Here is a 27,857-nt window from a genome sequence, read left to right as displayed (position 1 = left end):
GCACGGACAATCATAAATCACCAATGCAATTACGGAGCCAATACTTTGAACGCAGGAAGACACAATAACTTGCAACCACACACTCTTAGAAAATAATGAGCACTTATACGGCTATTTATTCATAGCTTAGAAGCAACCAGTGATAACATAGAAATAAATCACAGAAGAAACAAAGAGATAAATCACAGTAGAACCAAAGAATTCAAAAGGAAATACATCACCGTGAGCGTAACTGGATTCCTCATCTCGCCAGAAGCGGCTGGAAGACCCCAATAACAGCCAGGCCGAGAGCACAACAGCCCACAGGTAGGCCGGACGGAAGCGTCCCCCCTCCGGCTGAAGTCTCACCTGACCGCTCAGGGGTTCCGCATATATGCATCCTTCAAAAGGGGAGGCGATTTCTCAAACCTTCTGGCAACGCACTTGCGCATTGATGAGCAGCCGTTGGTTGCCAGCTGGGTCAACCGACAGTAACCTCAAGGAGCAAAGTGCCTCCCTCCTCTAAAAACAAGCACCACGGAAAACAGTCCCATAGCTCATAACAAGACATAACAAAGTTAGCTTTCCCAGCAGAAATGTCCTTGACTGCATACCAGGTTTGGAAAGCATGTTTTCTTCAGCATCGTGAATCTAGCTCTTAGCAAAATGAGTGCAGCTTTTCACTGCAGCATGAAGTAAATATCCATCATGGCTCCGAGCGCTCCCAGAATGCACTGCGCATCGGCGCCATGTTTTAGCTCAAGCATAACAAGGTGCAACCTTGCACAGGGTTGATATAAAACATCAGCATATGTACTCATCCAATGGCACACAGGGAAAATAAATCCTTACCTGCGTGACTGGGGCAAGTGCTTCACTGGGTTTTTCTTGCCGGAACACAGGTGGGTTGGTTGATAGACTGACGCTTGGAGCAATGCGGCTGCAATGAAAACAGAACAGTCAGTCAAGGTTATATGGAGCAATGCTGCTGCAATGAAAACAGACAGTTAGACAAGGATATATGGGTCTTCCTGAGACTTCAAATTAGGATTAGATGAGCAGGAGCTAAACCCAGCTCTTGGGTAAAATGCATCAGAGATAGGTATAGCCCCACAAATAGATAGGGTTGAAATCCCTGATTCAAATACATGAGGCGCATGCTGCTGCCACCCCTGTCCCCCAGACGCCCATCCTACCTACTCTCAAACGGCACTGGCACCTACCAGGGAAATACAAAGATCGTATGACGGGCAGGAAAGATCTGTCAAAGTATGGGAAGGCGAAGGTCTTCTGGTGCAAGTGCTGCAGGTCTGGGGGGAGAACAGAAGGTGTTAGAGCAGAGGTGGGGAGGCATCACTGTTAAAGACAGGCTTTCAACATGCAAACACAACACCGGCAGATCCGAGGAGTGCCTAGTAAACAGTATATATGTTGGTAGCAAGACAGTGAAGGTGCTTCTGTGAGAAGCAGACCTAGCACTGTGCTGCTTCCATTGACAGCTGCGCAGAGAGGGGCAATGGCCAGTTGGGAATAGCATTGCAGCTCAGAGCAATACATGAAACGGTCCCTGTGTATAGCGTAGGCTCGTGCCATCGACCTATTAAAAATTAAATGGCTGTCACATACAGCACGTAGCCGAGGCCGAGGCGAGGGTAACACAGACAAAGGCGAGAGTAACACAGGCAGAGGCGAGAGCAGAGCAGTTTCAGTCCCCTGCTTGCCTCCATGGGCGTAATTTTAGGGGGGACAGGGGTGTTTGTCCTCCCAAATTTCATGGCACAACATTTTATCCCCATTCATTTAGCTGGGGCACCTTTTCATCAGATGTCATGTCCCCCCCCAACATTTTCAGCAAAGTTACTCCACTGCTTGCCTCTTCTCCTCCATGCCCCCTAATGTGGGGGTCGCAGAGGGAGAGGGGCGCAGGGGGGACCGGTGCTGTATTAATAACGCAGCTCCCCCATGGCAGATTGCTGGAGCCCAGCAATCTGCCATGGGGGAGCCGCGTTGTAAACAACACCGGCAGGCAGTTTCGGTCCCCCGCTCGCCTCCTCTCCTCCATGCCCCCTAATGTGGGGATCGCAGGGGGAAAGGGGCGCAGGGGGGACCGGTGCTGCATTAATAACGCGGCTCCCCCGTGGCAAATTGCCAAGGAGGGGCCGCGTTAAAAATAAAGGGGTGACTTACCTCTCACACGCGTCTGCGGCAGCAGCACGGAACACAGGAAACCACAACGCAGCCTGGAAGCGCGATCCAAATACAGGAAAGCGCGCGCCCAGGCTGCGTTTATTTCCTGTTTCATGGCCACGCCCCCATCACATCGCACTGGATGGGCATGTGCATGGGAGCCAGTGGCTCCCCATTGTACATGCTCAGTTAAGTGCAGCAGAAAAAAAAAAGCGTTACTCCTTTTCTTCTTTTGGAAGGCATCACGCGCCCCCCCAGGCATGTTGACCCACAGATCGAAGACCTCTGGTAGGGGGATTGGCGGTGCTGGCCCCAGGTCTCCCAGAACCCTGTTGGAGATTTTTGGGTGTGCCCCCACCATTCTGGTCCAGGCGCGCATCGTTGAATAAAATGCCATGACACATTAAAAAAAAAGCAACGTTGAGTACATTAGTATTGCCAAAGTAAAAAAAGAAATAACATATACCATGCTGCTTGTTTTATCATAGATGCCCTGAATAAGCCACATCCATACGCAACATTCATCCCTCATTTACTCAAACCATACACTCGTGCACCCATACATCTATACAGTCGCACACACATACACATTACATGATACTACATAACACATCCTTGCACGCATACATCCAGCACAAATTCACATGCGCACACACGCCAGTGATTTGTACAATATGCCCCAAGTCAAACACATCCCTCTACTAATGTTATGGACAGGCGTGTTAAAATGGACACAGGATTGGTTCATGTGTAACCCATGGTTTGACTGTTGTCAGATATTTCGGGAGTTACTGAGCATCACCTACAAATACACAGGCACCACATTTTCTGTCCAGATACAGTTTTATTTGATGTAGCAGGTAGTTGTGCACTGATGTATGAATGTTCACCATTAGGTGCCTTTGATATAATAAAATCGTAATGGCACCTGCGGCTGCCATTTGATTGGTGGTTTATAGGCAGTGATTCAGAAATGGCAGGTGATAGTCAAGTCCAGTAAGGGGTTTACCTAGAATTTTGAGACACTAGACTGACTACTTATGTAATTTGAACTGTTGGACTCCACCTTGACCGTAAAGGTAATGGTTTGAAGAGTTCTGGAGAAGGTGCAAGAGCAGCGAGGGGTTGGGAGCTCTTTTGGGGCAGTTACACCGGGCAGCCCCTCAGGGGCTCCAGACAGATAAGGCCTGTTTGTTGAGGACTCTGGGTCATCTCTGCAGGGAACAGGTGACAGAGTCGAGGTCCTGTTGGAGAATGTGCTCTCTGGAGAGGAGGCTGCGGGAAGCAGCCGCCACAGAGCAGCAGGAAGAACACGCAAGTGAGGGTCTGAGAAGAGACGCAGATCCAGGGGTCCCACCGCAGTCGCATAGTTGGATGTTGGGTTGCAGCACGGGCCAAAGTGTACAATAAGGGAACGATGTTCCTTCTGCCCGGCACATTTTCCACCCACCCACAGACCCCATACTCACCATCATTCCCCTCTCCCCAATTCAAAGCCATTTCCCAGCGAACATTTTACAGGAAAGAAGCTGGTTAGATGTGAAATAAAATGTTCAGGATCATCGGGCGGGTACATTTTATTGTCACAGGGCGGTTCCAGACTGATCCCTAGAACATAGAGTCAGCCATTGTGTGGAACCAGAAAGGGGGGCTGGGGAAGAGTATTGACCCCCCTCACCCCCCAGGAAGAAGGGACCGACTGTATGCCGGACGACAAGGGTGCTGTAAGGGACTAAAGAGACCTGCCCCTTTTAAATTAGCAAAGCAAGGAACAGCACTCATTTCCAGCCCAGGGCAGAGAAACTGCACTTCGAGGCCACTCCTCTGATGGGCACGGCTGGGGAGTTGTAGCTGTTGCAAAGAACTTACGGAAAAGGAGAGGAGTAATATTTGAAGTGCAAAAATTAGGAGGTAAGCCATCGGCATTACGCTGGTCGCTTGCTAATGTAAATATTGTGTTCGAAAAGTAAATTTCATTGTTGAAAATGGGTAATAAACCTGCGCCCATGTTCTCGCCATACATGGTCAGTCTAGTACTTTTGCCTGCTACTGGAAAATCGCGTCATGTGGTACCTACAGTGGGGGAGAAGGGGTACCTCGGTAAGTGGCTGAATGCCACGTCATGCCCAGAGATTGGTGGCCCGGGCCCCCACCAGAAAACTTGAAGTGTGCCGGTCCGGAAATAATGCTGAATCTGGAATTTCCAGCATTTTCTCTTGCACTTTTTCTGGACTGGCACACTTGTAATGAGGCCCTCTGTCTGCAAAAATTCAACTTAACGTTCTTGAAGCAGCAAATAAAAGACTGCAAACTTTGCATCAAAAATCGTGCTACAAATGAGCCTGCTACACATACGTTACCACCTGATGACCAATCTCTTTTTCAAAGCTTAGCAAAGCTAAAGAAAAATGGTCTGGTACACCTACAGGTTGATTATTCCATCAAAGCCAAGAGCGCAACACTATTAGGGAATACCAATCAAGATCCAACAGCAGGTTGAAGACAAATTGTACCATCGCCTCGAACAAAGCATCACTGATCAAGTGAAAGGCCCTACTCCATGGGTATCCCTCATCGTTCCCATCCACAAGAGAGGCAGAGAAGCGCATTCGCATCTGCGCTGACATGCGACTCCCAGGCCAAGAAATTCAATGAGAGAGACATTGTGCACCAAGAATCACAGAGATGATTATTGAATAGAGCCACTGTTTTCAACAAACTGGACCTAAAGAAAGGGAACAACTAGTCGCAATCAGCCCCTAAGTCACGCTACATTTGACACTAATTTTGGATTTTAATGATACAAACATTTCAGCTTTGTCATCTCCTCTGCAGCAGAAATATTCCAAGAGGAAATCCATAAAGTGATAAGTCACATCCTGAGCTGCATAAACTGCAGCAACAACATCCTAACATTTGGCGCCACTCAGAAGCATTCTCATGACACTTCGACACATCTGCAAGGTGTTGGGAAATGCCCATCTGACATTGAATATGGGCAAATGCTAATTTAGGAAACAAACTTTGACATTTTTGGACACATCTTTTCATAAAGATGCTTCAAACCAGGCCCGGAGAAAGTGTCAGCGTGGAAGAACACTCCAAGAGCGCAACACTTGGTGGCCCTGGGATCATTCTTAGGGTTGTCGAGTTACTGTGCCAGATACATTAAAGAAGTAGCAACAATTAGTATGCTCCTGCAATTTCTAACCAAGCAAAACTGTTTTCAAATGAACCCAAGACTGCCAAGAATCCTTCAAATTGTTATATCAAAGGAATATATCGGCATGTCAGCTTCTTACATGTCATACTTCAACTAAAATCTATTTACTGATTGAACAGTCAATGCTATTCGCCGTAGGTCTAGGGGCTATATTAGCACAATGTGATCCTAAACAAGATTCTTGTAGACCCATGGTATCATACCCCGTCAGATTATGATGTCTGCAGAGCAAGCCTACTCACAGGCAGAGAAGTAGAGTCTAGCAGTTGTGTTGAGGGTATGAACACATATTTATTCCTATAGGGCATACCTTTCACTGTGATCACTGACTATCAAGCACTTCTCAGCATCTACAGGAAGCCAAAAGCAAGCATGCCCAATCAAATTGCCAGATGGGGACTGCGATTGCAGGACATCATCTTTCGGACCATGTACATGACAGGAAAAGAGGAAAATCCTGCTGACTTCTTATCTCGTCACCAAGTCGAATCATACCTGATCAATAGATAAATGATGTCATACATCATGTCAAGCCCAGACATCTGGCACTAGAAATCACCCAACATGAATCTGAGCAAGACACAACAATATCCATCATCATGGAGTGTCTTCAGACTGGCAAATGGAAACATGGCAAATAAATGCTTGGCGTGTTTCCTAGTGAATGAACACCTCTCCAAGTCTGCATCCAAAATACTTCTTATAGAGAAGTACATTTTAATCACTACAGCACTATGTCAAGAAATCATAGACCTGGCCCATGAAGGACACAGAGGCATTGTCTCGACTAAACAAATACTCCACAAAAAGGTTTGGTTCCCAAAGATGGATATACTAGTGGAAAATATCCTGAAGATATGCACCATACTGTAGCCCCTTCACATGACCCCACTACCTTAAGCTGTGTAGGAGAAGGTACCAATCAACAACTTTTGTCCTCTTCAGTCTGGTCTATAGATTCTAATGGCAATCAATAATCACTTCCACTGTCACCTCAATTGTCATTCCCGCACTTGATCAAATGTTCATGGCATACAGCACTCCAAATTTGGTCAAGTCAGAAAATGGACCACCATTCACAAGTTAAGACTTAAGAGATTTTGCTTAATACCTGGGATTCAAACACAGGACTGTCATGCCACTGTGGCTGCAAGGCAATGGCACCTTCGAATGATTGATGAGCTACACAAAGAAAGCCCTAAAAGTGTCTTATCTCACAAATTGACCTGTAGAACAGATACTGCATCAGTTGCAACAAGATTATCGAAACACTCTGCATAGCACAACAGGAACATGTCAGTGGGAAGTTATGTTTGGAAGGGACATCCAAACATGACTGTCATACCCTGAAATCACCATGGAACTGTATGAAGAAGATATGTTAATCTGCAAACAAGACACCAAGGTCAAGAAGTTGATGAATTGACAAAATAAGGAGAATAAAAAAGTCCTCATTGAAGGTCGGTGCCGTGGTCCTAGTCAAGTAACCAATGACGCACAAAACAGTTTCCCCATTTCATTCTGACAGTCTCTCGATAACTAAGGCCAAAGGATCCCTAGTAACAAATGGGAATGCCACAAAGGCTACTACTTGGAACTTGTCATTCTTCTAAAATATACATGAGCCATCATGCGTGGAAGTCACAGAGTCTGCTGTCAGTGGCACTGAGCTTTGCAACTCCAGAAACACTGAGCCATCCGATACTGAAGTTTATCCTGATGCTGAAGTGACATTAAAAGCGTCACTTCCTTACCTGGCAAAAGAATGACCTGGCAGGACACGAAGAAAACCTGTTTGAAGGATCGAGGAAATGGATTGACGGAATTTCACTTAAGCAGTAGGAGGAGGTTGTAATGTCTGTGCATTGGTGCACCGCCCACATCGTTCTACAGTAAAGGAACTTACTTTTGGTCGCAGAGGAAAGGGGAAGAGGAACTGACCAGATGGGATGGGGTAGAGTTAAGAGGAACATTAAATAAGCAATTTAGCATTGAAAATCTTGTCCTTGTGTTTCTTGGGAAGAGATCTTTCTTGGGAAGAGATACCTCTATGTTCTACTTGTGAGCTGGGATTTCACACACCCTTTCATCTCTCAGTTCCAACTCAAGCATCTTCAGCAAGCCCTGTACCACAAGGCCCGTGTCCATATCCCTGCAAAAAACATGCCCCCCATCCCGGATATCCATCTTTGGTACTAGTCTTCCTCAAACAACCACTGCCATCTGTAAGGAAGGCATGGTATCAAAAGTAGACACAGACACAATAGATACAAGTTTTGAAAACCTTTATTTTGGTACTTTGGTTGGGATGGTAGAATTTCTAACCTGCCCTAACTCTAGAATGGGAGTAGTTTCGACCATTAAACAAATAAAAAGTCAGTCTAGTCAAAATAAAAAGGCCAATACAAAAAAAAAAAACTAACCTTGCCCTCCTTCTCTAGTTGACAAACTGTTAAGGGAATACAAAAGAAAAAATATTGTCTCAAAAGAAATGTCAGAATGGCTTAGGTAATAACTCCCTTCCCCACGGTCAGCAGCACAGGGTCTCGAGAGCTTCTTAAAAATGATAGGTGGATGGCACACTTATATCAGTCTTGCACACTTTAGATTACGGGTACAATTCAACCGTTCAGGCTTGGGCTTCAAGTTTTTGGTAGTTCAATCACTTCCTTAGGCTTCAACTTCCGTGACATAAATACGCAGTTCTACTCTTGCCTTTTACTTTGTCACAATTCAACACAGGCTTCCCTCCGCCGGGCTTCCACACTTTCCTTCACACTTTTCACATTCACCTTTTCACTTCATCATAGTTCAGCACAGGCTTCCATCCGGCAGGCTTGAGCCCGTCTCTCTTTTTGGGGCTTCCCTGTCCCACTTTCCTTCACACTTAACTTATGGCTTTGTCACAGTTCAGCACAGGCTTCCCTCTGCCGGGCTCAAGCCCGTCTATTCACCTTTTTTTGCTTTATCAGAGTTCTGCATAGGCTTCCTTCCTCCGGGCTAGAGTCTGTATTTCTCTTTGTGGGGGTTCCTTTCGCCACGTTTAGTCTTTATATCTTTTCACTGTCGAAGACTTTCAAAACTGCAAGGACTTTACTTAGACCGCTGCATGACCACTTCGACCCTTCTTTAAACAATTCAACAATCAACAATCTTCCTCATCTCGCGACACCAATGTCTCTTGGTACTTGTAGTTTCTTATCCTCTTCACTTTGCCCTCTTGGCCTCTTTCAAAGTTTATTTAATATGCACCACCAATACTTTTTGCTACTTGTAGTTTTATTCTCTTTACTTTGCCCTCTTGCCCTCTTTCAAAATTTATATACTTTGCCTTTCACTTATTCAACTTCTTTCGGGATCGCCGTTACTTTCTTGTCTTTGGTTCCGTTTAATACACTTCAACTCAGAACATTTCACAGAGACTTCTGAATGTGTGAATCTGCCTCACATGACACCTCTGTTACTTTGTATACTTTCCTTTCACAATTCAGCAATTATCCTTTCCCTTATGTGTTTTATCGGCACATGCGCAGCCTTCAACATTTTGGGTTACAGTTACTTTTGCTTTTAACACAAACCGGGCTTTTGTTGCCTTCGATAACTCACTGGTCGTATTAATTGGTCTTCTTTCATCATATCTTTTCATGCAGCAGTCAAGGCCGTTACAAACGCCTCCTCTGCTCCTCCACAACTCTATCGATCACCCTGGAGGGTTGCGGCCGCATTGATGCACCTTGAATGTTTCTCTCTTCCACTCACTCGGTTTCAGTCTTGGAACGCTTACGGCTTCCCAAAAGTGTGGCATTCTCACCTGGCTCTCTCTTGTTCTTTGCAACGGCCGATCAGCGCCTTGCCCTTCCATCTTCCATAGCCTGGTCCAAAAGAGCCGCACCTTCTCGTACCGAGCTTCGCTTTGATTGTGCCTGTGTGCGCCACCTTTTATTCTGACAGGGAGTGTTAACAAGTGGCAGGTGTGTATAGTTAGGATTACGCTCCTGAATTTGCCTGGACTCATTAAAGGGACAAAGCCATTGCAGGTCAGTAGAGGCAATCTTTCTGGCCTCATGCTTCATCTTCCTCGGCAGTGTTGTCAATGTGAAGTTGAGAGGAATTATGGGAGCTGTAGTATCCCTTAAGATAAGAATGGATAGGGGTTAGATGGGTTGTGGAAAAAGATGGATACCATGTCCCACCATCAGGTGCTTCTCCACCACTCCTCAAGAACCCCCTACCCAGGCGATCCTCCCTTGCTTGTCCACCCCCAGGGTCGGCATCCAAAAGCGATGGCCTCTCCCTGGCCACCTGAGTACGGGATCCATGGGGAAATAAACTGTGAAACACCTTCTGGTTTTTCACACCTCCTTACACCCATATCCTAACCCAATTTCAACATGCACTCTCTCAAAGCACCCCCTTCAAAGAATGAGCAAATCAGGCCTGTGGATCACAGTGCTTCTTTGCCCCCAACATCCAACTCCTAGCTCCTGTTGCTCTCCTGCATGAAAACGCCCTCCTCTCATCTCATTCCCTACAACGAAACTCTGACTTAACTCTTCATGCCCCCTTTTCCCTGTGTCCGCCATCCCCACTCAGCTAGATGATGACAACAAGGTCCATGCAGCGGCACTGGACCTCTTGCAGCCGGCAGAGCGAGTTTAACCAAAGAAGGTGGGATGCTCGTCAAAATAGCACCGATAAAATGCCAATATTTGAGCACTGTAGTTATCCCCAAAGAAGAAAACAATTTAAATCGGTACGGTGTAGAGCAGTGCAGTTTCCCCTAAACACAATACAAAGTTCTGAAGCACAGCAGGCATGCAAAACAGTGTGCCATTCCCACAGTGTGATGGCTGCTCTCCTTTGTTCCCCCTGGTCCCCTTACATTCTGTGCTCCACCCCTCCCCACTCCCAATCCAGATAGGGGATTTTTTTGTTCACATTACACCCACCTACCCCCGCACCGGATAGGACCCACAATGTGCTGACACTGTCTCTAAAGTGGTACCTGTGCTCTCCAGATTTGTTTTAAACACCTCTTTTCCTTGTTTCCGACATTTATTGTAAAGACCCCTTATTCCCGTAAGCAAGGAGTCAGAAAAACAATGATGCCCCCCTTCTGCTTGAAAATGCAGATTGCCACTACCTCATCGCCAAGAGTCCTCCTTCCTTCTGATGATCGTTTGATCTTAGCAATAGGCGAGCCCAGTGCATTCCGCGTTTTCTTTCCTTCTCAATTGTATAATTCCAAGTGCAGGAACACAAGTTCCCTAATGCAATGTGAAGGGACTGACTGCCAATTTCTGCATGCATCACACAAGCCATGAATCACACAAGCATTTTGTGAATAAAATGCGCGAGCACGCATACGTTATTTAGACACATTTTCATCTCAAATTAGACATTACAGACTAGTCATGACTGAGAAGTTTAAAAAAAGTCAGCTTTAGGCGCTGCTGGTGTTTATTGTGAAGCATAGACAGAATGAGGGGCACTGGAATGCTAACGGCCCCTGCCCAGTGAGCTGTGCCCGGACGTGTAACGAGGACATCAACACTGTCCGTGTCACACTTTTGTCTGCCCCTTCTCAGTACTAACTAATAAGGCACCTCCTAGACCTGGGGGCATCCAGGCCTGCACCAGCCTACGACGCCGGCGTTGCCCAGCAGGGGCACCGGCTTCCCACTGTATAGTTGCCCGGCAGGGGCCCTACTAACATGTCAGGCAGCCATGAGGGACAGCGTTGCCCAGCAGGGGCACTGTCACGGTGGAGGGCCTGGCAGTGCAGGCCCACAACCAGCTACGCAGCACCAGCATGGTGCTGCAGAATAAACACCGGAAACCATGTTCGGTTACTCTGAGGACTGAAGAGTGGGATGCCGCTCATTACTTTTTATTGAGAACAGTCACGTGGTTACTGCCACAAGCCCCTGGGAGATACCAAGCTCCTCAGGAGGGGTTACACATTACAATTACTTCAATGCCCTTGATAAGCTACAGTCTGCAGTAAACACAACAAAAACACTTTATTAGTATTTCACAGGGCAGACTAAAGTGATTTAAACTTCAAAACACCACTCTTTTCTGCGTTTTCATCACATGAACACGTACCACACAATACTCTTTGTACCACCTCCGGGCTTTCCACCTTGAACGTAAGAAGCTGAAACCACTGTGGGGGGGGGGCGGAGGCTGCGGATCTGTTTTGCTGCCTTTAATCACATCAAAAGTTCCAGTCCCCTTTCCATTGTACCCCCGTGTTTACAACCCATCCAAGCTCCAGTTGCCAAAGAGAAACTGAAACTAATGGCAGGCCAGACGTTGTACCCTTTCACTTTCGCTTTGGTGAGTCCTTTATGAGTTGGGTTAAGATCTTGTACACAAGCCCCAATACAAAAGTAACGACTAACGGGGTTCAGTTGGAACACTTCAATCTGGAATGGGGGACGCAGCAAGGTTTCCCTCTTTCACCTTTGCCATTTGTGGTTGCGATAGAGCCCCTGGCCTAGATTATCAGACATGATGTGAGAATCAAGGGGGTTAGTTATGGTGGGGTCACCCAAAAGCTCTGGTTATATGCAGATAATTTGCTCTTGTTAAGAGACTTGGATAGCTTAACAGCATTGAATGCAGAGTTCCATGTTCGGGCTCGATACAAAATGAACTGTGCTAAGTCGGAGGCAATATCAGTTTCGATATGTTGTGGAAAGGATTTGGTTGTGAAATCAGGCTTTAGATGGTGCCCACAAATACTTCAGTGTCAGGTTGACCAGTAAAGTGGACAAGATTATGTCGGAGAATATGAGGCGGCTGCCGTCAGGTCTGAAATCTGACTTGGAGGGATGGAAGTTATTGAAACTTTCCCTGTGGGGGAAAGTTAACGCGTTGAAAATGACTTCTGCACCAAAGATAACTTACGTGCCTAGTATGCTACCCTTGTCTGTGGGGAAGGTGTGGTCAGAGTTTGATGTTTTGCTGCAGGGTTTCTTATGCAATAAGTCTCCTTGCATGAAACTCTGGAAGCTGCAGTTACCTATGGACAGAGTTGGCTTGGGAGTTTCGAATTTGCAGGCTTATCACTTGGCTTTTACGGCCAGGCACATGACGCCACTTCTGAATTCAGAGCCAGATGATTGGGCCAGAGCAGAGGTGAGTTTAAATGGGCCATTGACACCCAATGTGGTTCTGACAACGAAGTCGGTGCTGTCCTTTGCGTCCATGCAAGTCACAGAATTTGTTAGGGCTTCCTGGAAGAAGTTGGTGTCCCTTCTAGGCTGTAAACCCTTCAAACGTCTTTACTCTTCAATCTGGTATAATCCAGATATCAGAGATGGGAAGAACATGTGTGGTTTTGGTCGGAGTGGTTCCTTGGGGGGGTGTCCAATGGATAGGAGATCTTAGGGCAAACAGGAACCAGCTTACCATTGGTCAGCTGAGTGCTATCTGGCATATTGAACATTGTACAATTCAAGAGTTTTGCACTCTAGAGAGGGTTATTACGGATGTTTCGGAGGAAGATGAAGTTGACTTTGAGAGGTTGAATGCTCAGGCTGAGATTGAAAGGCTTTAAGAAAGCAAGTAATACAATTTGATTATGTCTTCGTCCAATAGCAATATTTCCTTATTGCAGGATTGGTTGGGTGAAATGAATGAGGTGTGCTGGGCGAATGTCTACAGAAATGTTGCTCTCTCCTCTGTCACCCTGGGGGAAAGGTCCAGACAAGTTAACATCCTGAATGGGGTCTACTGGATGCCAAAACGCTTGTACAAGAGTGGTATGGCAGACACGGATGAGTGGTGGGGGGGGGCTCTCACACAGCAGAGACACCAGAACACAGTAGGAGTGCATCAGAGTGAGACATTTTTGGAAGAAGACCTTGATCTTTAATGGTGTGTTGGGATTATCCCTGGATTATGATTTTGAGACACTACTCTTGGGTTATGATGAGCCTGTAGATGAATTGACTGTAGCACAGTAGCAGTGGCTGTTTAGGGGCTCTTTGACGGCTAAGGAGAGTGTCTGAGCTGGCCGGAATGTAGAATTTGATCTATAAACGTCAGAAGACAATCAAATTGTTCAAGGATATCTGGGGCAGATTCATAGATTTGTACTAATTCTGTGATTATGTCGTTGGGATCTGGGTGGAGGAAGGGGTGTTTTCTTTTCTATTTGTTATTATGTACATTTTGTAAATATGTGAGTTCAAAAAAAAAGGAGGATGCAGAGGTAGCAATCCTCAGTGTCAGATCATTCACAAACAGCAACCCCTTGTACCACCTGGAAAGGAAACAAATCGAGCATTTACTGAAGGCGATTGGGGTGTATAGACAAAGTGGCAACAACATGCCATAAAGCCCCCCCTTGCCATGATGCTTGGATTTTTCCATCCCACATTTCCATGTGTTCTGGGCCCGATCTTAGATACACTCTTGCAACATGCCCATCGCCATTTCACTTGACATATAGGCAATATACAGACTGCCAGGCACTATTTCCCTGTAAGAAAGAGAATCATCCTACAAAGGGAATGTATCCTACAAAGTTTAAAGCCTTCAAGATGTAAAGGGGATATCTGGCCGGCTCCACTAATCAAAGACTGTGCCCTCGAACTAGCCCCCTTCATCACAGCCTTTATCAATGCCTCCTTCAATATGGGTATAGCACCCTCCTGCCGTAAAGAAGCTTGAGTCCTCCCCCTACTAAAGAAGCCCATGCTCAATCCCACCATCGCCAACTATCAGCCTATTAGCACCGCCCCGTTCCTCTTCAAAATCCTCGAAAGAGCAGCCTACCTACAAATTCAATGCCACCTAGAAACTAACCCACTTCTAGGCACCCGCCAATCTTGTTTCCGCCTGGCCCACAGCATTGAGTCTGCCCTCCTGGACCTGAAAATTCAGTTACATGCCAGCAGAGACAATGGAAAGTTGGCCATGCTTCTTCTCCTTGACTTGTCTGCAGCCTCCGATCTAGTTGAGCACAACATCCTGTGCCACCACCTCACCTCCTGCGCAGCCTTCTCCCAGGAAGCCGCCGCCTGGATAGCATCCTTCCTCAATGGGAGAGTGATGAAAGTCTTCTCCGACAATGCTTGTGCCACTCCATCCCCAATCAATTGCGGGGTTCCCCAAGGATCCTGTGCATCGCCCACGCTCTACAACATTTTCACAAAGCCCCTCTTTGACCACCTAGACTCGCTTGGCATAGCCTATACAAACTATGCCAGTGACACACAGATTCCGCTCTCAGGGTCATACCATAAAGACTCTGCCACCCTCAGTTCTACCTATGCCACAGTCCAAGCATGGATGGCAACCCATGGCCTTTGTGTCAACAATGAGAAGACTGATCTTCTCATTATTGGTCTGGCAGCAGCCTTAAAAACCTTTGACACCCAATACTCCACCTTCAACATTGACAGATTTGTGATCCCCATCTCCTCCTCAGTAAAAACAATGGGAGTCCACCTCGATGCCACTCTCTCCCGTACTCAACAAGGAAATGGCATTTACTCTGCAGCAGCCTAATCTACTGCTCAATGCTGCCAGGCCCTTCCTATCTAGAGACAACTGTCCAAAGATAGCTCGAGCAGTGATTTACACCAGACTAGACTACTGCAATGTCCTCCTCGCTGGCACATCCTCACAGAACATAGAAAAACGTCAAACCATCTAGAAAAATGCCTTACACACTGCCCTCAATATCCCACGCTCTGAGCACATCTCGGCCGCCCGAAGAGATGTTCATTGGCTACCCGTCAAGGAAAGAATCCCATTCAAGACTATCAATCGCCCACAAGTGTATTTCCAATGCTGCCCCACCTTACCTAGTGCAGACCCTCGCCATAGTACAATCCAGCAGGCCCACCAGAGTCCTATACTCCCACAGATTAATCCAACCCAAGTTCAAACAAACCAAAGCTGGAGAATCCAGTTTCCCAGTCTTGGCTGCCAAATACTGGAACTCCCAGCTGCCCTCAGAGTGGAAGAATCCACTTCGGTCTTTAGCAAAAACCCTGAAAAAAACTTGGTTATTTGCCTAACACTGGCCCACTCACCCCTATGGACCACGACTGCTGGCTGTATGTATGAAGAGCACCCTTAAAGGTGATGCCATGCCCGAAACAATCTGCACATATGCCTATCTGTATATGTATTGCCATTCCTGAAACAATGTACCGTCACTTATGCCTTTGCCCACCTTGGGCCCATGTAACTGGTAAAAGTGCCCTGATGCTTACGGGTTTGTGTGCGCGCTACAAATGAAATAATGAATAAATAAATAAATGATCTACTGTGTTACTGCATTTGTGTTCTCTGACTGCATGACAAGAAGCATACACTTGAAGCAATAGTTACATTGTGATTTCAGAAACCGTGTCAGATAAAGTGAAATTATAATACCTACTGTACCAAGCCAACAGAAGACTTGTTTTTATAAATGCATTTTTCCAACACTTTATTAACACCACACACACAAAACCATGGGTATTAACACTTTCGTGCGCTACATTAAGTTAAATGCATTATGTGAACACACACCAACATCTTTAATTATCTTCACAGCTTTTTAAAAGAAGTTGAAAATCTATGGCAGAACTGGTACTTCATCCAGATGAGGATTTCGGTGGGCCAACGTAGAGGCTCTGCCACCTTTCCTCAGTCCAGCCATTCGCATATTTTCACGCACTACATACACCCATTAAAAAGAAACAGGCAGATTATGGACAACAGTGTGCAGAAAATGTCTTACTTCAGTGTGGGACTGCAATGGCGTGAGCGTAACATCCAAACTGTATGTGGAATGGTAGCGGTGTCTCCTGCCTTGATGGCGGGGGTGGAGATCAGCTAAAAGTACATGCCCTGTCTCCTGTAATGGTGTGAGCATTAAAGGAGCCCAGGAAGGCAGCCATCCTAAAACATGGTGGCAGAGAAAGAGCGAAAGAAGCAAGAAAGTTTTCTGCAAAGATGCGGCCAGGTCCATCCACCTCCTGGGAAAGGTAAAGAGAAGATGCAAGGCTGCGTGTTAAAATGGGGAGAGTCCCCCAAGGCTGTGAGGAGAAAAGAGGTGAACATTGAGCAGTGGAAAGGGATGCAGTGGGATGATGCCCTTTGTGTACGCATAGAAGGAATGCCTAGGAAGAGGGTGGTGCAATACGTTTTAAAAAAAAGGAGGAAAAAAAACCCAAATGTGTACGTCAGAATGAAGGTGGCAAAAGGATGTGGGCTAAACAACAGATATGATGGTGTACTGGGACAGAGCGGTGAAGAAATACACGGTTACCACTTTTCCATCTGCCCTATCCCAGATTTGGAATAATCCCGAGTTTCCTCCGGGGTTGCATCCCAGACGCTTTATTCGATGGAAGGAAGGGGGATTACGAAGAGTGGGTCAATTATTTGAAGGGGGAGTCCATTATTTTTTGAAATGTGTAAGCAGGCCTTTTTGTTCAATTAAGTCGATAGATATGGCTTTATACAGCTCAAACACTGGTTAGATAGAAGCAGCTTCTTGTGGCAGACCATTAGGGAGACAACACCCTTTGAGGATTTGTTGGAGAGGGTGGGGGGTCAGAGGGGAAAAAATCTACGGACTAGGAAGATTCCATCATTGTATAAGGTTCTCAATGCATTGATAATAAGAGATAGGTTTCCCAGACTTTTGTAGTTCTCCATGCTTGGGGCTAAGATTCAGCCTTCCCCTCTTGAGATGGCTGCCGTGGTTGTTAGTAATTCTAACACCACACGCATGCAGCTCATGGGCTCATACGCTGCATTTTAAGAATGCACCGAATAATCAGATCGGTTTCAAAAGCAGACCAACAGGACTGTGATGAAGAGATGCACTTGACTTCACTTTGAGCGGTAGTTTAATACGCGACGAGATGAAACCCAGCGCTTTTGTCATTGCGGGATAGCTAACCCAGATGAGGCAGCATTTTATGTTCTGATAGTAATAGCCTTTGCTTTCCCTCCCACCCCCCACCCCCTCCGCCCCCTGGATATTCAAAAGGCTGGCATTTATGTACACACAGCGGTAGACCGGGGAAAGATCAACCTTCTGAATCAATCCATTTAATGAATCTTTTGAAATTGGTTTTAAATGACCCACGGGATTAAAGAGATCAATACAGGTGTTTCTGTATAGCACCAGCTGGAGCGTAGTCTCCGTTTGGACAGTCAATATCGCCATGTACTTATGTATAATTAGCAGCCTCAGAGAAAAAAGTTAAAGGCACTGATAATTCCTTTTTATAGTGTGTTGAGCCTGAACAGGACAAGCAAGGAATTATGCAATTACGTCAGGACAGCTTCACAGCGATCTAACTTACCTACCTCCTAACCACCCATTCTAGCAAGAAAAGAAAGGGATACTTTTGCATCACCGCACCGGGTGAGTGTATGTGTCTAGTTTGGAGACAAATAAACAGTGAAATAAATGAACATGAACGGTTCTAATAGACATTTTGTGTATTTTCCATAGGCGGAAGAGAGTTTTGAGGAATTCTATGTGACTAGTACACAGCTCATGAATGTGAACCACCAAACAAGTTTCAGAGAGGTAATTAACAACCTTACGTAGGGGTTTAGGGTAGGGCTCATTCTATCCTCCCCGGTCCTAAGTATAGCACTAAAAGCTATTTTTATGTTTGTCTTTTTGCAGTTTCAGGGAGAATGTTTGGAGGAGAGCGAAAAGAAAGACCCCCTTTCGGTCCCAATTTAAAAATGAATAGAAATAAAGGTGTAACAGTGACTGGCAATAGAGCTCCTGAAGAATATTCACCATTAGGAGGCTATCAGAACAGAAACATGTAGAGCAGAGGAAGGGACCCTTGGTTTGTCTTGGAATTCAATACCTAATGTAGGAGACTGGATCTGCAATTTTTGTCAGACCAATAAAACAGGATTGTATATAGTCACGAAAGCACTTTAGAGTTTTTTGTGTGTTTTTTAAGTTATGTTGTTTGTGTGTGTTTTTAACTTTTTGTATTTGTTATGATTTGAGATCGATTTTTTTGTGATTATTGAATACAATGAAAAATGGTGTGTATCATACCAGGGTATTTATATGTTTATATTTATCTCGGGAGGATAGCTCAGGGGTAACGCACTCACCTTGGAAGCAAGACGATGCAGAGCAACACAGGTTTGATCCCTGCGTTTGCGCTTGGAGACCTCTGGGTATTAAACACATTATAAATAACCGATTATGATATCCTCTACACTTATTTACTTTGTACTGCTGGGTATATTCCTTTTGAAACCGTTTGACTACGAAGCATCTGACCTTCTTTTCTTTCATTATATTTAATCCGGGCAAATGTCAGAACGTACCCAGCCAAAAATTGTGCATGGTTGCCCGGAGTTTCCTTCTTAAAATTGATAGCTTCAAAACAACTAATGCTGGATAGAGCCATGGAGAGAGCAGCGTGTCGCCTGCTTAGAAATGACAAATACCTTCAGTGCTCTGTTTTCGGTCTTCATCACTGCCTCAACTCCTCCAGGCTTTCGCCCGGGATTTCAGAAGATAGCACCAGACACCAAAACACCTGGGCAGGAGTGAACAGGACTGCAAGGGGGCCCCACCAGCAGCACGACCAAGGAGTGGCCTGCATGCACCGCATCAGCAGCCAGCATCCAGGAAACAAGCAGGTAAAACGGTAAGCAAGAGAGCAACAGGCGCAGGGACAGACCACAATCGCCCAAAAAGAAGCACTGATAGTGTACGCTACAGCGGACAATCTGCAGCCACTTCGGTCAAAGCTCCCAGGCAGTCCAGCAAAGAGCAAGGGGGGGGTGGAGGGGTCACAGGGAAAAAGCTTCGGGTCTCCTATACAACCGAGAGCCAGGGTTCTGCAACCTGTGGCTCACTAAGAGTTTTGTACTACAACTTCCACGATCCATCAAAATTGACCATACTGGATAGAGCTGATGGGAGTTGTAGTCCAAAACATCTTGACAGCCAAAGGTTGCAGACCCAAAGTCCAAGAGAGCAAAGACAAATGTTTCCCTTTGACTAGAATCCGATTCATTCACACGAGGCTTGTAGCATTTATCCTGACTATAGCAAAACACGCATAGAAAGGAAGGCAGGTTAAGGGAGCTTCTTCCGAGCAAAGAGGATCTGCACCTGATACAATGCTGCCAGTATGTGGTTTTCCGATTACTCACAATTTATACCAGGTTACATATTTATTGTCTACAGGCAGGGTGTTCCCCAGTAGAGAATGCAAATTTACCGAGAGTCAGCATTCTTTTTACATTCAGAAGGTGAAGAGTCGGCCAAATTATTTTTCAGTTGCAGGTTCTCAGGCTGGAGAAGGAGGGGATCTATGCACTTCCCAGGCAGCCCTTTAGAGAATCAGGAAGGGAGAAGTAAAACCCAAGATGGTGGGCAGGCCCCCTAATCCAAATGTAAATCCATGTGCACCTGGAAGAGAAAGCAAATGCCAGTTGGCCCCAATTGTAAAACACAGGTGCAGCTCCTCCCAAAAAACACAGCTCATGGGGGTGGAGGTGGGTGTTTCAACAAGGAAGGAGGTCAGAGTCTTGAGAGCGAAGAAGGGAATTTTTCAGAGGTGATGTAACTAGATAGGAGCATTTGAAGGAGAGTGTTGAGCCTGAACAGTGTAAGGAGGACGATGGAGAAGAGGTTTAGACTGCTGTTTAAGCTAGTGGTTGAGGCCACTCCAGGAGGGAACCATCCTGCATAGTGACCTGGGAGGCTGTGAAAGACCAGGCCAGGGTGGACTGGGGGTGGGAGGCCAAGGAGACTTTGTGAGGCCATGCTAGGAAGGGCCTACCATGGATGGAGGCCCAGTAAATGGAAGGCCACAGATAGAGATTAGTGAGAGCATAGAAGAGGTTGCGGGACATCCAGAGGTGGCAGATGAGACAGAAGAGGTTAGGAAAGATCAGGCAGATATTAGGTAAATACAAGGAGGAGTTTGTTACTGAGGAATAGGTTGTTATAGTAAGGAAGAGGTTGGGAAACATCAGGACATGGTTGGCAATGGTACAAGGAGGCTGACAAACACCTGTGTAGGATATAAACAGTGTGGAATAGATTGAGAATTATGAATAGGAGATCATGGAGAAGATCAGCTGGTGGTTGCAAACCCCAAAACAGAGGGAAGGTCTCAGGAAAAGACTAGTGACCAGGATGGGCGAAAAAGCGCTTGTTATCAGAAGTGGGCAAGGAGAATTTGGGAAGGAGTGTCCGGAGATGAGAAGGGAAGATAAAGTTGATTGGAGGCCTATGGAGTAGGTAATAGGAGAGAAACATCAGGGGACCTATGGTACCAGGAATCGGCCAGAACTGGCAAGTTTTGGCAGGCTCAGTTGGCCTTAAGCAGGTGCTAGAGGGATTAACTAGGATCAGAGAGGCGGTGAAACCAAGACCCTAGACGAAGAGGGTAAGCAAGTGTCAGAGAATCTGCACTTAGACTGTCAGACATTCTGCTTTTCTCTGCCAGAAACAAGAGGGGCATTAGCCCTGCTGGACACGCTGTTGCTGGATATGATAGAGCCCTTCCGCTCTCTCCTCAATAAAGTTCAACAATATCTGCAGGCTCAGGACAAACTGCTTGGCAGACCTAAGGAAGGGCGTGGGACACTAAAAACCTGAACAAACTGAAGACAAGGGGTCTAAAACCCTGTAAAACCGTTAGGAAAGATTTTCATATTGCTGCTTTCCCTTCATAGACATCAAAGGGACACATTGTGAAACCAGATAGTATGGAGAAGCCTGGTTTGTTATCATTAGAGAATCATTACCCATTTAGGGATTAGTTATCCATCATTGCATCCTGTTTAGTTATCCATCATTCATTCTGATTAGTAGTGACATGAAGTAGTGACATTAGACTATCCACATTATTCTGCCACTTTGTATGCATTTGTATTTGCTATAGAATGAGGCCTGTTCTATTTGAAGTGCCATTTAGAGACACGTTATATTTGTAGACACATGTAGAGATATGTTGTTATGTATTATGTATGCATTGTAGAGAGACATGTATGAGTGTGCACTTAGAATATGCATTGAGACGCTATGGATAGCGCTTGGGTTTGCGAGAGAAAGAGTAAGAGTGTGAACAAAGTATGCGTAAACAGTTTGCTTGGCAGACAGATAACGTGACTCCGAGTGGAGAAGGCATTGGAGGCCTTATCAGGGTTGTGCTTCGCAGAGTGAGAAAAGGTGGGGGCAGTCAGCAGCTATAGAAGCTTTGCAGAGAGAGACATGCAAGGAGAGATGGAGTGAATAGAGAAATATGAGAAGATGTTAAGATGGTGTTTTGTACCGCAGGCAGACAGAAGATATGGTATGGATATGACAAATGTCACGATGACAAGACCATGCAGTGATTGACCAGAACACGCAGTGATTGAAAAGTACAAGACATGCATCACAGACTTTCAGGCACTGCTCACATTTAGAAATGCTGACAGACAGAAAGAGAGGCATTTTAGCTTAGAGAGACATGTAACCATGGATATGTATACGTCATTGAACAGTATAATGAGAGGTGAGGCTCTGATATTTGAGTTGTTGGTCTGCTTTCTGAGATAGAGAGGGAGTTGGTAGTTCGAGATGCTAGTTGGAGATGACACACTGACACTCTGAGAGATCGAGAGATGACTTGGAGAGGCGTTTGGGAGTGATTGGATGTACTTCGGCAAGCGGTTTTGCGTGCAGCAGAATCCGATAGTTTTGGCCGATATGCAGATGGGGAAACATTCTGATGAGAGCTGATGAGATCGATCTGGCAGAGAGAGGCCTGGCCCTGACTGGCTGGTTGGAGAGTTAGTTGGAGAGGAGAGACAGAGCAAAAGGGGAGTATTGTTGAATAAGACACGTGCATGGGGAATTAGAACAGACACTCACACAGAGCTTTGGCTGACAAGATAGACGGGATAATCAGACAGGGTTGGTCTTAGAGTGTGTGGTGTGGAATGGAGAGGAATGGTGTGGATTGGAGTTGCTATTAGATTGCTTGCATTAGAAGCCTGTAAGGCTCACAGTTACAGCATTGCATGGTAGATTTGCACCAAAAGCATAAAAAGGTGCAAATTCGAGATTTGCATTATAATAAGGTTTGCATCATGCGTTGCTATGTATGAATAAAAGTGTTTCTATTGTTGAATCGATTTATGTGTTTTCTTTGTGTCTTATGTTAGTGTCCATAGGAGTAAAATAGGAGTAAGCACAAAGGCCCTGAGATACAAGAGCAGGGGGGGGCATATTGATCCACACCCCCCTAGGAGATTTGTCTGGGTATGACAACAACATTTTGCTGCTGCTTTGAACCTATTCTGTCTATTGGAGGCCAGTGTGAAGTTGTTTTTTACTTCACTGACCTTGCTAAACTCTGCTTTGGGGGCACTGATCAGTTTGTTTGTCTATCATTGCAGAAGAACTCCATTATATAATTCTCAGTTCATTTTACCCTGCAGTAGAGACACATTGGGTTCCTAACACTTTGCAATTTGTAACCTTTTGTTTACTAATAATGATGTGCCCACAATGGGCTGGTGGAAGTGGATACTTTTCTACCATGTTCGTTTTTATTGTCTTGTAAACTTTTGCATTTTAATGCTGAATGCCATATAGTGTACCCTTTACTCTAAAATGGCTGTGCTACAAGACTTTTGCCTGTTCTTTGGCCATTTTGTTTTGGGCCTTTTCCTTGCTCTCAGAGAGCCAGAATTACCATATATGGAAATCCCTTTCCCAGGGAAAGCTTCTACTTTCCCAGGCAAAGTGGCGGTCTGTGTGTTTGGCCGGATGTGGGGGCTGGAACTGTATCTTGCCAGTCCACATCCATGCCATACCAAAGTCGGTTTGTTTCTGAGCAGATGTGTTGGCCAGGGGCTATCCAGGATTGGACCGACCCTGACAATTTGAATGGTGCAGATCTTTACCAGTGGTGGGCTTGTGGGCGACTCCAGGTCAAATCCTAGATAAAAGGATGACCCCTGGAGCCGTTCTTCAGATCTTCTTTGGAGCCAAGACCTTTAGAAGGAGCATACTGCTAAAGACCTGGAATTTGTCATTGGGAGCCAGCTAGCAGCACTTTCTTCCACTGTCCTGGAGAAGCCCTGCTCTTTTACTAATCTAGTAAAGGCCTTCATCAGTGCTTCGACCGGTGCATACAATCAGTCTCGGCCCCTGCTTGAGGACCGTGCCCTTTTAAGCCTTCAGAAGAGTCCTGAAAAACAGGAGGGACAAAAAAGCATCCCAGAACCATACTGTGGGCTGACCAGCTTTAATTTGGGCTACATCAGTCATTGTCCTGAGTTGAGGCTTGGGGCTCTGCAGACACTAGACTTACTGCAGTTGAAGCTCTCCACCACCAAGAGGGGCCTAAGAGCAGTGTTTTGTTTCTGCCACAAGGATCAACTTCCACCATTTCTTCAGAGTGGCCATTCCTGATCACCACCTGCAACATGTCCAGGGGGTCCTCTGAACTCATCGCTGTGCCCTTGGTTCTTTCTACGGTCCAGTAGAGCTAACCACCTGTCCATCCAGAACTGATCCATCAGAGCCCAGAACTGGGAACTAGCTGGACTCAAACACTGATGCCAAAAGTGATCTCTGCACCAGAGACTCCTGGAGTGCCTTCATCGGAACCAAGGCATGCAAAAACAGGACCAGTGATTTCAGGAACATCTATAGTGGTCCCTGAGTGAATCAGCATACAGGGGGCAAGTAAACATACCTGTTCCTAAACTGCCCACCCCCACTTTCTTACAGTTTAACAGGTGTAATTTTCTTACCCTCCCTTTCCCATGCCTGACTAAGCGGTGGAGTGATGGTCAAGGATCCTTCACATGGCTTCCCCTAAGATGGTTGGATTGGTGAAAGGTCTGCTAATAACCTTTTTCCAGTCGTTATCCAACTTTGAGACAAAAACTGCCTGCTGGCTTTGCTCAGACTCTTAGAAAGACTCCTAGCCTTCTGAAGAGGACTTTATTGGGACATGTGACTCTAGAGCACTATGCCCCTTCTTGCTAGCTAGGAAAGGGCATTTTGAGGTATAGTGCTTTATTTTCAACGTATTAGTTCTCCAAATAATGGTTATTAACCTGTTTTTGTTTTTAATCACTTGCTTTCCTGTCCTACGGTATTCTGAAATTGATTTAACTGTATTCTAAAAGTAAAGTGTTGGTGTTCTTAGCGAAGCACACCAAAGTGAATGTGCATATAATAGTCAATTTTTGAGTGTGTGTTTTTTCATAGCTAAGAATTTGTCGAAGACCAAAATAAATAACTGTACTTTTAACTTTCTGCCTAACTTGTATTATTAATTCATGCTTGTTATCTACTACACGTTATAACGGTAGTAAATTACTAATAATGTGCCATTGTTTAGTCTGCATTACAATCAATAAGCGTACTGTTACAAGTAGTACAGTAGTATTTTCTCTAGATAGCATGCTTATTGTACCCCTGCACTTGCGTTGTTAGCATCGCTATATTCTGGGTCCCACCTATTATCAGCGCAGGTACTCTTTGACGAGACCTTTACTTACGAGTACACAGGGATAAATGTTGAATCGCATGACTCGCTCGTAGCAGCCGTTGCACATGCAAATAGTATACCTAAATAGTATTGCCAGACTAATGTTTTTACCACTGAAGTGTTGACAGTTGCATGGTCAGTCCCTGATGTTTCAAGGCAGCGCCACCCAGTATACACTTGTTATACTGAGGCCTTTCTCTGTAAAGAATTAAACAATACACCTCAACCTAAGTCACGGCTTGGTAAAACTGCCAGCTAAAAAAACGTTAAGCTTCCATTCCTTTATCATGATTTGCCCAGCCCAGGTTGGGGCAATCACCCTCTGGACAACTTTAAGTATGCATAGGTCGCTTCCTCCTGCCCACTCGATACAGCCCACTGTGTTCCTACCCACACTTCTACAATTCAAGAATGCAACCTCATCCTCACCAGAGACAATACCTAACGAGAATGTGACACTCACCCCAATCCAATAGCTACTGAAATTTGCCCCCCGGCCCACGCATAACATACCATGTCCACCTAGCATAAGGAAAGTTAGACTGAGATCACGAGGTACAATGACCCTTACTCCTGAGACCTATTTCAATAAAATGACATAACGGGAACTCGCTAAAGACTTGTAAGAATCCTATTCAATCTAAAAGACAAATAGTCTATCCCTCACTTCTTGCCCTACCACCAGCGCAACTAGTACCTATGTTGCCAGCAAGCGGCGTAAACACTCTGATCAAACCCCAGCACATAGGATAGACCCCCTGCCTAATAAGCCGTTATGCCCGACTACCCCATCACATGCACCGGTCTCTGCTCATACCAACATTGACACACCCAAGTCTGAGTCACCACTTATCAAGGGTGCACTCATTAATGCAAGATCTCACACAGCACATGCACTTGACATTGCAGATCTCATCCTGACTAACAATCTTGATCTCCCAGCTATTTCTGAAACATGGCTGCATGCGGCAGCTGGCCCGGCTCCCTCATTGGCCATGCCAGATGACTACATGATCCTCAGAACAGATAGAGAAAATGCCAGAGGAGGCGGAGTTGCACTCATCGCTAATAAACAATTGGGTGTAAGAAAAACACCTATACTCCACCCATTCACCTCCGGGAAACTTCTCTCCCTGAAAATACCACTTACTGCTAAGTCAACATTGACTATACATCTTCTATACAGACCTCCAAGCCCAGAATCATCTTTGGACGAAGAGATCACTCAGCTCCTCACCAATAACGCTAAACCAGGGTCAGAAATCATCTTGCTCGGAGACTTTAACCTAGGACTCAACGACCCTAAATACAACAATGCGCTAGCATTAGCTAATACAACAGAACTATGCTTCCTGAACTGCATCACAAACCCTACCCACAATAAAGGTAGAACCCTTGATTGGATTGCTTATCTTAACTGTAACACCAAGATTCTCACAAATACTCCTTGCGCTTGGTCGGACCACTACGGGATCACTTTCACTATCCAGGACCAGCCCAATTCAAACTTTGGCCACAGTATGGCCCCTCCAGCCCTTACTAGAAATAAACGCAATATTACAGCAGAAAGGATACTACTATTACTTCACCCTATTACCTCCACACCTAATTTTGACAATTTAAACCCTGCGGCGATGGTATATTTGTATAACCAAACTCTCTCAGCTATAGACGATGTGGTCCCACTAAAAATGTGCAAAGCTAAACAGTCTGCCGATCTAAATACCTGGTATACCACAAGTCTAAAAAGTCTACGTAATATTAAGAGCACAGCCGAAGGGACCTGGAAAAGAAACACATCATCTACCAACTAAGAGAAATTTGTCACAGCTTCAAATAACTACAAACATGCTATCCACCAAACTAAAAGTGACACCTATAGTGAGAGAATTAGTAATGCGAAAACAGGTACAAAAGAATTATTTATTATCGTCAGAGAACTAGAAACCCCAGTGACTCCGAAGGAACACTACATAAAAGGCACCACCTGTTGCTCAAATATCCAAAAAGCACTGCTGGATAAAATCTCTCTCCTTCAAACTTAAATTGATACCAAAAAACCCAGCTTGACGCCCAACGCTTTGAGCACACCGACTCCATGAATTGGCCTACCCCATTCCAGTTTGCCCGAGTCACAGTACCTGAAGTGATCAAAATAATTGAAAGTCTCTAACCTTCAAGATGTCAGGGGGACATATGCCCAGCCACTCTTATCAAAGATGTGATAGTGGAGATCGCCCCCTTCATCACCACCCTAAATGCATCATTCGAAATAGCAGAGTCCCCACCAATCACAAGGATGCGTGGATTTTGGATAGGGCAGCGTACCGTCAAATTCAAAATGATCTTGAATCAATAATCTCGCAGGCCTATGCCAGTCAGGTTTTAGACCAGGTCACACCACAGAATCAACTCTCACTGACCTTAAAATACAAATGGATGATTTAAAAGACAAAAGGTAACATAGCTCTCCTTCTCCTGCTAGACTTATCTGTAGCCTTTAACCTGGTCAACCACAAGGTCCTGTGCAAACATTTGTCCTCAGCTGCACACTTCTCAGCCAAAGCCACATCCTGGATAAAATCTTTCCTCTCCAATAGGACAATGAGAGTATTCACCCTGACAGCAATGGCCAACCCAGCACCAGTTCTGTGTGGAGCTTCCCAGGGTTCTTGCATCTCCCCTACTTTGTACAATATTTTTACAAAGCCACTATTTGACTACTTTGACAGCTTGGGTGTCACCTACACTAACTATGCAGATGACACCCAAATACTCATACCCCTCTCAGGTTCCTATGACAGATTCTAAATTTTTTAACGAAATATACCAAGTCATACAGGCATGGATGGCCACTCATGGCCTCTGTCTGAACGACGACAAAACGGAGATACTACTGAGTGGCTCCCAGAACCGTTTAAACAAACTACTGGAACAATTTAAGT

The sequence above is a fragment of the Ambystoma mexicanum genome, chromosome 6q, assembly GCF_040938575.1.
Source record: "Ambystoma mexicanum isolate Mex_15411 chromosome 6q, UKY_AmexF1_1, whole genome shotgun sequence".
NCBI lineage: Eukaryota > Metazoa > Chordata > Amphibia > Caudata > Ambystomatidae > Ambystoma > Ambystoma mexicanum.
Note: the sequence above shows the minus strand (reverse complement) of the source record.